The sequence below is a fragment of the Atta colombica genome, unplaced genomic scaffold (assembly GCF_001594045.1).
Source record: "Atta colombica isolate Treedump-2 unplaced genomic scaffold, Acol1.0 scaffold252, whole genome shotgun sequence".
NCBI classification, from domain to species: Eukaryota; Metazoa; Arthropoda; class Insecta; order Hymenoptera; family Formicidae; genus Atta; species Atta colombica.
In genome coordinates, this window is record NW_017259351.1 from 707,457 (window position 1) to 720,298 (window position 12,842).

At 28.7% G+C, this 12,842-nt stretch overlaps 1 protein-coding gene across 8 annotated transcripts in view; it reads right to left on the reverse strand.

Annotated features, from left to right (window-relative positions):
* Nucleotides 1-10,077, reverse strand: part of LOC108689013 (1-phosphatidylinositol 4,5-bisphosphate phosphodiesterase-like) — a 23,337-nt gene extending 13,260 nt beyond the window's left edge. For all 8 annotated transcript variants that reach the window (XM_018195597.1, XM_018195596.1, XM_018195602.1 and 5 more), the window contains exon 1: nucleotides 9,802-10,077. The gene's annotated coding sequence lies outside the window, so the exon portion shown is untranslated. The remainder of the gene's footprint in view (nucleotides 1-9,801) is intronic.
* Between the last annotated feature and the right edge of the window lie 2,765 nt (nucleotides 10,078-12,842).

Sequence of the window (12,842 nt, forward strand, 5' to 3'; positions counted from 1 at the left end):
TGTAGTAAACCCTTCATATCCTCATAATCCTATTAAATAGCATGTTAATTATATCTGCGGGCAAACACGTGCTTTTCTGAAATAGGTTTCACTCTTCGATTAAGTGTCTCAATCGATACCTCTGTATAATTACGATGAGCTTACGTAATAGTTATGTATGTGTTTAACACTTAAATGAAGCGTATAAAATCTAAATAATAACCTTTTTGTGTCATTAAGTCTATTCTCTCAATGGCATATCTCAATTGTAATACTCTAAATAGTATTTTCTCATTGTTCACAATTTAAAAAAAGATAATATTGATAAAAGAAGGGTATTTAAATCAGATATTTAACTTATCAAGGTAAATCAATTGTGTAATAGTTTTATTTTCAGTTAATTTTCAAACGAGCATCAGTCAATATCTTTAATATACTTAACCGAATCTCTGATTGAGAGTTTTAAGTTACAGTATTTTATATAAATTACAATATCATAAAATACTCGTAACTAATGAATTCTCAAATCGTTTTATACAAGTCTGTGACAAATTGGATTCTCGATCTCAACCGAGGAATTTGGCAATATTTTATCGATAAACATAATTAATCTACTGTTGACTGAAGTATCCAAATTCCTTTCTTATTGTCATCATCTGTCATGATACTTATTGACGTTTGAATTTTTTTTTATATATTGACATTTCACTACTGATGATTTTTAAATTTTGTATCCGTTATTCATTTGGTTGGTTAATTTAAGATTGTATTTCTGCGTTATAACTGAAGAAGGCTTTGTAAGCCGAAACATTTGTTGATTATATTAATTTAAAATTAATTTAATTATAGCTCGAAATAAGTCATGACTGGCTTGTGTTAATTTTTAAGAAAATATACGAGCATTTTTTATTCTATTTTAAATAATAAAAGTAAAATATAAATAAATATGGAAATGTATGTGCCGACTGGAGTTAGAAAATTTTTTCAAGTCACGTGACAAAAAAGATTTGGAAAATGATTGTAATTTAAAATTCTTAAAAATATAATTGATAAATATTTCGATATAATTATTTTGAATATTTTCTTAAAATATTTAATTATATAATTAAAATGTTTATCGATGAGACTATACTTTGTCGATAATGAAATTGTTTTCTTCTATTATCTAGATTAAAAATACATCAAAGTAATTGCGAAGAGTAGAAAACAACAACTTGACGTATCATATTTTCAAGATTTTTATTAATAGATGACGTGGCATTTCATTATCTTTACATAAAAGGCCACTCTAGTACATTTCTCGATATCTTTAGTGATTTATACGAAAGTTATTTTTGGAAATTGATGAATTGTAGAATCATTCTTAATGCCAGAATTATTACAAATAAGAAAAAACATATTAATCATTTTTTAATGATGGAAAATATGTAATTAACAAAACATGCAGTTTTATAGATTTGGAAAGTTACGTACCAATTAATTATTACAAGTAAAGAAAAACATATTAATTATTTAAACATTTTTTAAATAATGGAAAGCATTTATAATTAATAAAACATGAAGTTTTGTAGATTTCAAATTTATAACACTTAATGTGTTATATTATTTCACAAAATTTAACATATTTTAAGCGCGTTTTCAAAAGCGTTCTATAAAAATTATTAATTTTTCTGATTTTATATAAGTATTTAATATAATTTATTATACATTTTATTGTTTAATTTAAAATTTAATTTTCATATAATAAAATATAGTATAATACTATTTTATTGAAAATTTTATTATGGATGTTGGTATCATATGTATATCATCAACGGATATCCCACGCTCTATCGCGACTTATCTTAATTGATGCATCAAGAAATGGAAGCTGCTGGACGCCATATTCCATACCAACACGAGAAGGCACTCACGATTAAATACACATTTTTTATCGTTACTGTAAAAATATTTGCAGCAAACCAATTCTTGCTCGCGCGCAAAAAATAATTGACCTCTTGAAAATATTATTGTAACTCAAGAGTTTTTCAAGTTTCACAATATTACTAACTTGTCGTAGAAATTAAACTTATGAAAACCTACACTTTGTAATAAGATAAATTTACGTTTATAAATTTGTTTATTTATATTTATTATTATCGTATTTTATACAAATATTAACAAATTTTATAGAAATAACTACTTTTATTGAATTTTGGCCCATATCTCTTTTGCACAAAATATTTTAAATCATATATACTTAAATGTGCAAATATATCTATATTTAAAAAAATTTTAATAATGACATATATTTCTGTAGCAATAAATTATCACTATCTTTCCGAAATTCAGAAGTAAAGCACGCTCGCATTTTGATCTATTATTAGATATTGACCTATGATTTTCGATCTGCAAATCTAAAGATACTTCAACGATGAAGTTATCCTTGAAAATTTCAGTATTTGTAATGCAACGATGTTAAGATTGAAGTAAAACTTTTGAATTTTAAGGGAAGTTTAAAATTGAAAATAATTCAAGTATAAAAATATGTGGAGGAAAACTATAAATGTTAGCTCAGTACATTGACAATAATGTAGATACAGCAACGGATCATAAAATTATAAGAGAGAGAGAGAAAGAGAGAGAGAGAGAGAGAGAGAGAGAGAGAGAGAGAGAGAGAGTGAGTAAACATTATATTAATAAATGAGATATTTGAAGAAGTTTGTAACGATAACTCGTATACTTCATGGCCAATGCAGAAATTATATAATTTTACATTTTGCAAGATATATTTTTTTTTTTATTATGTAATGCTACGCTGTTATTAAAAGGATAATTAAATAAACTTGAAAGATGATACTTATTAAAAATTGAAAAACTTTTTAAGTAAACAAAATAATAATGTTTCTGTAAAAATGATATTTAATAAATTATAATAATTAATTATAATAATTAACCTTATCATAAAAACAATATAGTTGTCTCTGTTTAATATATAATTCAGTTTTGACAAGTTACATGTACGTTATAAAGGAAAATATTCATACAATTCTCTTAACCACCTTGACCTATAATTTGATGGAGAAAGAAGGGGGAGGAGGAGAGGGAGGGAGGGAGAGAGAGAGAGAGAGAGAGAGAGAGAGAGAGAGAGAGAGAGAGAGATAGCAGTATAGAACAAGTTTTCAGAACGAATAAACGCAGATTCCAAAAGCAAATGTTCAATCTCGCCAAAACTTGCCATTTACGACGGTAGCCACAACTTCCGAGAAATAACCACATCCTTCCGGATGTTTTCTACTTGTAGCAATGTAGTTTATCGTTGCCATTTTCACAGAAAGGAATTCGAATTGTTATCTGATTTTCTTTCTCGAATGATCAGCTGATACCGCAGTTTCGCGTACAATGCGTTCATCATGGGTGAAATAATGATTTTCATGAAACATTGCAAAATTTTGTAATGCAAGTAGGAGTGATGCTCATCCGCATTTTGCATTTGATATGTACACAGAATGATTTTGTTGTAATATCTCTAAATTTAGCTAAGTATACGAGGAAAAAATTTTGTTGAACTATCAAAATAATTATTATGTAAGACACTTAAGCATAATAAATATAAAATAAACAATATAAATGAATGAATAAAGCTATATTTAGTTAAGGCAAGTTTTGGTGCCTAATAAATATTTTTATGTGAATTTTTACAATTTCCAACTAAACTGGAAACTTACATAAACATATTATTAGGCACTAAGATCTATCATAAATTAAATATCCAGGGAACTTCTTTTAAATTGTAATTTTATTTTTGTATGAAATTTTACCATTTCTAATTCAAGTAGCTATATAAATAATTTTTTTTATAATTTCTAGTTGAATTAAAAAATTGTAAAATTACAAAAATATTAGGCATCAAGACTCATATTGATCATAAATATTCATTCAGTTGTGTTGAATATTTCTCAGTCCACAATCTCATTTAATGGGCAATGTTCTTTGATATTCTCGCAATCAACTTAAGCCTTACATCCTACATAATTATTTTAATTGTTTAACACAATTTTTTTTTAAGTCTGTATCTAAATAAATTTTTAAATACTTTATCAAAACTTTCTTTTCATACGTGAAACGATGAACATTGAATGCGAGAGTAAATGCCTACCATATAATGCGAGTATTTGTAATCGGCCGATACACCGATGTATATCTCATAGATATATGCAAGTATACAACGCGTGTCTATATAAATGGCGTGTTTATGGAGCGTATAAACAGACAAACGTTACGAAAATATATATAATATTTATGACTTGTGCCGCTGTATCTCTTTTCTTCAGCAAACTGCGAAAACGTTCTTAGAGCCTGGCAACCTACGTATTCCCATGAGCCGACCGCAATTAACGATGTTATAATTTATGATTACCGTGATCTATCGTACTGACTTGTTAATGCGGCATTAAGAGCACCAAGATGGCAGGATGAAAGTAAAATTGAAGATAAGAAATCAGTTTGTAAGATCATCTGTATTGTTCTGCGTAATCATTGATAATCATAGTAATAATTGCTTCAGAATATATTATTGCCTAAGATTTATAATTTACAAACACACAATATAAAAATCTATAAAAATCTGGAAAATATAGTAAATTATTATAATTTATCAATTATTATTAATTATAGAATTATACAAATAAATTAAATTTTAAATAATATAACATTCTTATTTGGCTTTAAACTTTAAATTTAGTTTTAAAAGATATTTTTTAAACTTATACGTATATAATTTAAAGAAGCATGCTTTATAAATAGTTTATCTTTGGATCAAGGTAATTTATTTAGGACTGCGATAGAGAAATTATGTAGCATAATCTCGTAAAAAATTTATGTTGGATCATAATCTCATGGCAAAATATGGAAATACTAACTTCTCTTATTCTATATTTAATCTCTTCCCATTTTTATATTTATCTAACTTACCTTCTTATAAGATTAATTTACATCATCGTGCATGTCTGTTGCTCTTTGTATATCAAACATGATTTTGTCGAGTGCGTCCCACATATTTTATCTAGCGTACTGAAGTATACTCTATATATGTTATTGTATGTTCGTAATTTTCGTTGCATCGAGCATTCGTAAGCATAAGAAATTTTCAACAAAATATAACGCTTTATTACCATAATTACATAATATATTTAACACAAAAAGCTTTGACTTTCAGAAATTTGATGAAATTATAAACATGCAAATTTGCAAAAATTTTAATGGTCTTTTCTCGTGCATGCATAAGTGATTCATTTATAAATTTATTTCTACATTATTGTTATTATATTTTAGTCTGTACCTAGATAAACCTGTTTATTATACGCAATATAAATATATTTTTGCGTAGGCAAATTTTTTTATTATATATAATATAAATTATTTCTGTCACTACAATTATTATTCATTGTAAAATTATTGTACACATAACAGTATTATTCTGTAATTAGTCCAATTAAATTTTCTGTAGCAAATTTATTTATGCAACTAATAATCAGTATCAAATAATGTTTTATAATCGCATTTTTACTGATTACGCGTGAAGTTGTCTAATCACCTGTTAAAATAAAAATTAATTTAATTGGTATAAGTTTAATTAATGTAAGTAATATGAAACTATTAAATTAAGATATTTCCGCTTAAAATTATCAACGAAACACAGAAAATATTGCAGTGAAACCATCCAACTAAAAATTTATATAATATAATTCGTGAAGAAATCGTAAGAGTTTAAGAGTATTAAACAACGTCTGCTGCAGAAAATCAATTGCTAAAAGACCGTGATTCAATTACTTAGTACGGATCAATAATTATATAATTTCCGGATCTTTCGAGGCTGAATTACACCGTCGCGACATTGACCGCTCAATCACTTAATACACCTAATGGCCACTTTAGAAAGAATGGAAACAAATGAGGCTTATGACCTGACTGTTTTTAGTAGACATATTTGTATTACATAACTTTTATGTTGCATACATGCTAAGCTTCATATATATCTCATCAGATTTATACCATTAACTATTAAATTTAGTATTAATATTCAATTTAATTAAAAAAAAAAAAAGAACGTTAATACGTAAGTTTTAAAATCAGATTAGATATATTTGTCGGTGTTTATTCAAAAAGAAAGAGAGAAAAAAATAATCAAATTTAATATATCTCAAAATTAGTATCTTGAAGTTAAAATAAAAGATAATTGTATTAAGACAATAGATAATAGTGAAAAAAATATTTAAAAAAGAAAGGAAAAGTGTATCATTTTTTAGTTTGTAAAAAATGGAATTTATAAAAAATGTTTAAAATCATAAAAAGAGGAAAAGAAATAAAGCATAATTATGGAAAAAGTAACACTTTACAATTATTAAAAGAATTATAGATAAATTAACATTGCAACGCTAAAATAACAAATTGTATTAACATAATTACTATTTAATAATGTTATTTAGAAAGAAAAAAAGAAAAAAAAATATATTTTTAAATTTTTCTTTATTATTCCTATTAATTATTATAGTTCTAAATTATTCGCTTCTTATACAAACATGGCTTTGTTATTATTAATGTTATATGTTATGTTATGTCCTTCATCATTATCGACTACAATGATAACCACGTGTACAACAGATAGTTCGCGTTATGCAATAAAAAATACATTATGCAATATGTTTGTGGTCATAATTTATTCACTTCTCATGTTTGCATTTTGTGTGGTTAATGCGAAAGAAACCGATGACTCGCTATGCATATTATCATTAAAATTTACGAGCGTATTTCTCTCACAATGTAGAATTTGCCGGAAGATTACAAACATTTCAAGATATAGATTCGTGTTTCCAAAAAGATTTTGCACTTTGCAATTGTCATAGTATTTACGTGCAGATATCTTGTATTATTATGCGCAACAAGCGTTTTATCCGACAAGGATAAAACTTGCATCGCGTAATAAAGTTTCTCGTGAGATCACCATCCAATTGAACAATTATGCAATTAAAGTTTCCTCTAAGCTATATTATTGTGTTTTTCTAGCAATATTTTCCAGAAAAACGTCGCGCCGCGTTTTCGTTACTGTGCACAAAAGGAACAAAAGATGAACTAAAGATAGCAGAAAAATGCTATGATATGATTATTTAAATTATGAAACTTCAGAAAGAAATGCTTCGTGTATCTTCAACATTACATATAAGGAATCAGAAAAAGATAAAGATAATTTTTTAGAATAATGATAACAGGAGAATGTTCTGATGTTATTATTCAAATTATTAAGCTTTAGAGAAAATGCTCCTTATATCTTCAATATTACCGAGTAAGAGTAATGAGAAATCTACATTAAAGATACAAAAAAATATAGCAATTTTGCGCTATATACAATATATACTAAGAAAAATATTTTAATTAAACCAACAAAAATATTTAACAAAAATGACATTTTGGCAATTAAACAGAATTTCTCTTTATAACTAGAAATTCTTCTCATTAAAATATTCTCATTAAAATATTATTGGCTGCATTCAGTAGAAAAAGCAGTCTTGCAACTGTCGTAAAATTGATTAATTTATACATCTAGGCAGCAAATTGATATTATTTGTTGTCATTTGGACATAAAAATGACATTAAAGACATTATTTTGATATTAAAACGTCAGCTACCTGAATAGTTAGATCTAATATTTCAATGAGAAAATAAGGACAAGCTAATCACATTAAAGAAGTTCACAATTGCAGAGCTGTTTTTTCTGCAGTTATCTTTATTGGTTTAATCAGAACATTCTTTCAGCTGATTAATATTTACTAATTACATTATCCGAAAATATACTTGTTATTAAAAAACAAAACTGAATGTCTCGCTGGAACTCGCAGACGCTTCATTTTCAATTAAAAGCGCGTCTGCGAGATTGGCGCCTATTTGAGACATGCACTAAAGCAGCATACACTATAGCATTATTCAATTTCCTCGCAATCGCGCCAAGATAACGAGGAGCTCAGGTGCACATGGTATTCACGACACGTTCTTGACTCAGCGAATACGGTTAGCTGATGACGGATGAGAAATCCGAGGGATCAGGTGTCGGACCGACGGTCGACCCGGCCTGACCTCGCGAGGAAATGTAACGCCGTCGTAACATTCGCGCACGACGGCGGCGCCTCCGAGTTCCCTTGACCTCGAAAATCCCTCGGGAAGCCCGCAGTCAGGGTCGCGTCCCAATATCCATCGCGGCTTACATCTCGCGCACCTATCTCACGCCTTATTCATGGCTTATCTCCTCCCAGCGATAGCATGCTGCTGTTAATTAGCAAGTCGCTCGTTTCCTAGCGCGAGTGTGTGCGTGCGGCCGGATGGCGCGCAATGCGTGATAGCACGCATGTACGATACCGCGAGTGGCGGTCGTCGGAGTAGCGAGAGAAAAAAAACTATAATGAGAGAAAGAGAAAGACAGAGAGGCAGAGCGAGAACGAGAGAGCGAGCGAGTACCGCGTGGCGTACGCACGTACAGTATGTTTGATATTAATGATTGTCGATTGACCCATTCTTTTATTAGACAATATGTCTCCCGTAAGGGGAATTCCTTTAGGATATATTCCGTGTTAATTTGGTTTATTTTTTAGAGAATGATAGCCACTTAATTAAATTGAAAAGTGTTTCAAACATGTCAATCTATAAAAGTCAGTAGTTTCATAGCTAACAAGTTTTCTTTTATAAATTTCGGTATTGCGGTCTTGGATTTCTAAATTAAATATTTTTAACATCTTTTTCCTTAATTTAATTTTACTGACACTGTGTCTGTAATTGCATATAATAATGATTGAGCTATTTGCAGATTATGATTAATTCGAAACTTTTAGTTTAGATAAGTAACTGCCAACATTCAGAACAAAAATAAACCGAACTAATACTGTTTAGAATGTACTCTTAATAATTGATAGCATCGTAAGTAGAACGCAATTTTAATTTATGACTTGAGAAAGTAGCAATTGCGGTTATCCTCGCTTTACCAAAGGTCTGAGTAATTAGTGGTTAATACTGCGCAAATAGGAAGCGATAATGCATTTGGTACATTACCGTCCAGCTCAATCTTGATGGTATGCCCTTTATGCAAATTAATTACGCGCAGAGCACCAAAGCAATTCAAAGTGCTCACTGATATGATGGACGAAAATATTATTCATATTCTTAATGAGTATATATTTAACATTAAAAGCAAATACTTCGATACTTTATCATATTAAGTAAAATAATTGAAAAAATAAATAATTGTGTTTAGCAATAATTGTGTTTGAACTGAAGTCGGTAAAATTTTATAAATGAGATTGCAGGCAGATTCTCTTATAAAAATTCAATTTAATATTGGTTAATTTAATAATAAAAATTACTTAATTTGAGTACTAAAAGTATTAAACGGTGATACTTTTATTACTTAAAAGAAAAAATTTATTTTAAATATTAAAGTACTAAACAATAGTGTTTTTATTATTTAAAATAAGTAATTAATCACAACTTCTCTCAGTGTTAAATTTCTACGAGAGTTTACGTGAAGAAAATGCGCAGTACAGGATTGAGGATGGCAAACAAATATCATTCGTGAAAAAAAGTACGAAAAAGTACGGATGTACTTCGCGTATGAAAAAGAAAATACAGAAACAGAGTTTTAACCGGTGCGCCGTGTAAAAGCGTGCAAGAGCGTGGGCACGCGTGACATGTCTCATGACCGCGCACTGAAGCGTACGTCGGCGACGTCAGCTATACATGCGTGTACCTTGTCACGTACGTTTGTCTATAGAATTGGCAATGCGAATTTCTCGGTCTTACCGCTGAGTCGTTTTTCCCCGCCCGCGCGATTATCCGTCGAACGACGAAAGTGACAGCGATGACGGCGACGATCTCATCCTCCGGCAGAGCTCCGCGCGCACATCAGCTCCGCGGCGGGCACTCGCGAACGGTGAAAAAATTTTTGAAGTAAAAACGGAAGATAAAGGGCCAGAAGATGCGGAAACGTGTTGTACGCGTGAAATCACGCTCCGGCGCCGGACGTCCTCCGGGCGCGATGGAAGAAACTGACGCTACCGCACCGTTTCTGTTAACGGGCGCACCAGCCGTCTGGCTCGATACCGTCTTTTTCTCCTGCGCGCATGTGCCGCTCGTGACCGTCATTCAGTTTCCACTACATCTTGTCGGCAAGAACGAGATCTGCTGGTTCCGAAGCTATTGCATCACGAGCGTGGAATGTAATCCACGTCGGAAGTAGTGCTCGGAATATTCCGGCGATCGAATGAGCTTGAACGCTTCAAACTTCCTATTCAAACTTGAAGATTTTCGTAATCCATAACAGGATCACACATTTTTTCGTGACATTAAAGGACATATGGATCTTTGAGATCTACTAAATTGTTTTGTTATTTATTTTCTTTAATAATTTTTCTTTAATAAGTTTAATTATTATTTATAATTTATGGTATAAGATTATTTGAAAAATATAAATAAAATGTTATTAATAGAATTTGCTACTTTTAAATTTTGTTAGATAACAAATACACATAACATGCGTTTCAAAATTTGTTTTCGGAAAACACTAGCTTTTAAATTATTTTCAAGATCACTAACATTTATGTTACCAGTTGAATTAAACATACATTCACAAAAAATACAAAATTTGTATTTTTGAAAGTTCAAATTTAAGATAAAATTAAAAAATAAAAATAAAAAATAAAAAAAATGGAAAAACAAAATTTGATTATTTGTATCTAAAGAAGGTACAAATAATCAAATTTTGTTTTTATTAGAATATCTATTATTTCCATGTAAATCTTTCTTAAATTCTCAACAATTTAAACTATGTATCTGGAAAAATCTTTATATTACTTCAATTAGCTTCATTACTTAAACTTTATTAGAATATTTTTTCTTTTTAGACTACTCAAACTCAAATCTGAATCTAAGTTTGAACAGTCAAATCTTTAATTTCATTTTTTAATCAAACAGAAAATTATTTTATGTATGCATATAATATACTAAGAAAAATTCAGAAGCAAATGTTATTTATGACGTCTTTTTCGACATGTATAATGGTTATAAAAAATTTTGACTGTAATGACGAATATACATTTCTGTGAAATATATATCTTATTTTTTTTATTCATTATAAAAAATAAAGTAGATGATTTATTTGCTAAGAATAAAATTGTTTTTTACATATTAAAATAATGATTATACTATATTAAAATAATAATTAAATTTGACACTATATATAGTTTAACCATGTTTTGTTTTAATATAAAATAATGATATATTAAGTAAAATTTGATTAAATTTGATACTACAGATTTAAGTTCATTTTAGTAAAATATATAAGTGTTCATTTTAGTAAAATATATAATCATTATATTCTACACTTAAATTTTTAAATATCTCTTTCTCAACTTATGCATGCCAAGCAGATATTAATATTTTTGATTGTATTCTGAAACGAATTTTGATAAGTTCTGCAGCTTATCAAAAGAGATAAGCACATTTGTCGATAAACTTATCTTTTTAATTTTATCAAACACTGATCTCATTTATTTATTTATAGCATTATGCTGATAGAATAATATATTCACTATTAGAGTATATTCACAATGCTTGAAGAAGAAATACGATAAATTTTTACTTTAATTTACCACCTCATATACCCAATAAATTATTACAGGAAAACAGGCAAAAGTTAATTTTATATTGGGTTGTCTGCAAAGTTCGTGCCGATGTTGAAGGAAAATTGAAACGCAGAAAATTTTAATTTAATAAATGTATACTAAAATTTAAATTTTAGTCGGCACGAACTTTCCGGACAATCCAATAATAAATATTATCGTATATTAGCATTAGAGTTACAAATAATAATATCATTTATCAGACTTTCTAAAATACAAAATAAAAAAATCGCTTCTCACTAATTACCGAAGGAAATCATTTATAGAAATGCGAAGTTTAAATGAAAAATGTTTAATTTAAATTCCCGTGCATCTCATGAAACTATCACGGTTGCTAACTATTCAGTTCCGATTTATATCACAGTCGATTTAATCAGTGCAAGCCACAATAAACTTTTATTTACTTCGCAAATACACATGTGATGAAAATGAAGCAGAATAAAGTTCGATTATAAGATGGATCGGTAAAAAGAGCGCAATGATTAGAAAACAAACGCGAGCGTCAATTATAATCACTGATCTGACGTTAATTGTCTGATAAACGAACTTCGTCATGTGTCGGGTTTGTGATATAAGTGTAGACGGAAATAAGTGTAAGAGGCGCGTGTATCAGTGTGAACATATCTCAATTGCAAATTCCAATGTAGAATGAACTCGTGAGTCATCGGATAGAAATATCTTGCACGACGCAAATGAATCGTATGTAAATAAACAAGAAAGTTCTATCTTAAAGCTGCACTAACAGTAAAAATAACAGCGGTAATGTATTATGTAATAATACAATATGCTTGAAGCCAAACGTGACCGATTTTTGTTTTAGACGAAAATGAAATCGGAACTAACAGCAATGCATGATATTTTTTATTAATATCTTCGATGAAAATTATGAATAAATTGCAATTGTGCATTCTTCTGCTTTAAGAACGATATCGTATCGTTGATTGCATTTGATATCTGCTTTGTTTTGTCGGCAGATAAAGAGAATTAAAACAAAAAATTTTTTTATATATTATTTTCTTTTAAAATTTTTTAATTATTATCATGCAATAAAGCAAAATATTTTATATAATAAATAAAATTGACAATTAATACTTTTATATCAAAAACTGGATTAAAAATTGGATTTACTATATAATTATTATATAATCTATATGAGATTAAAAA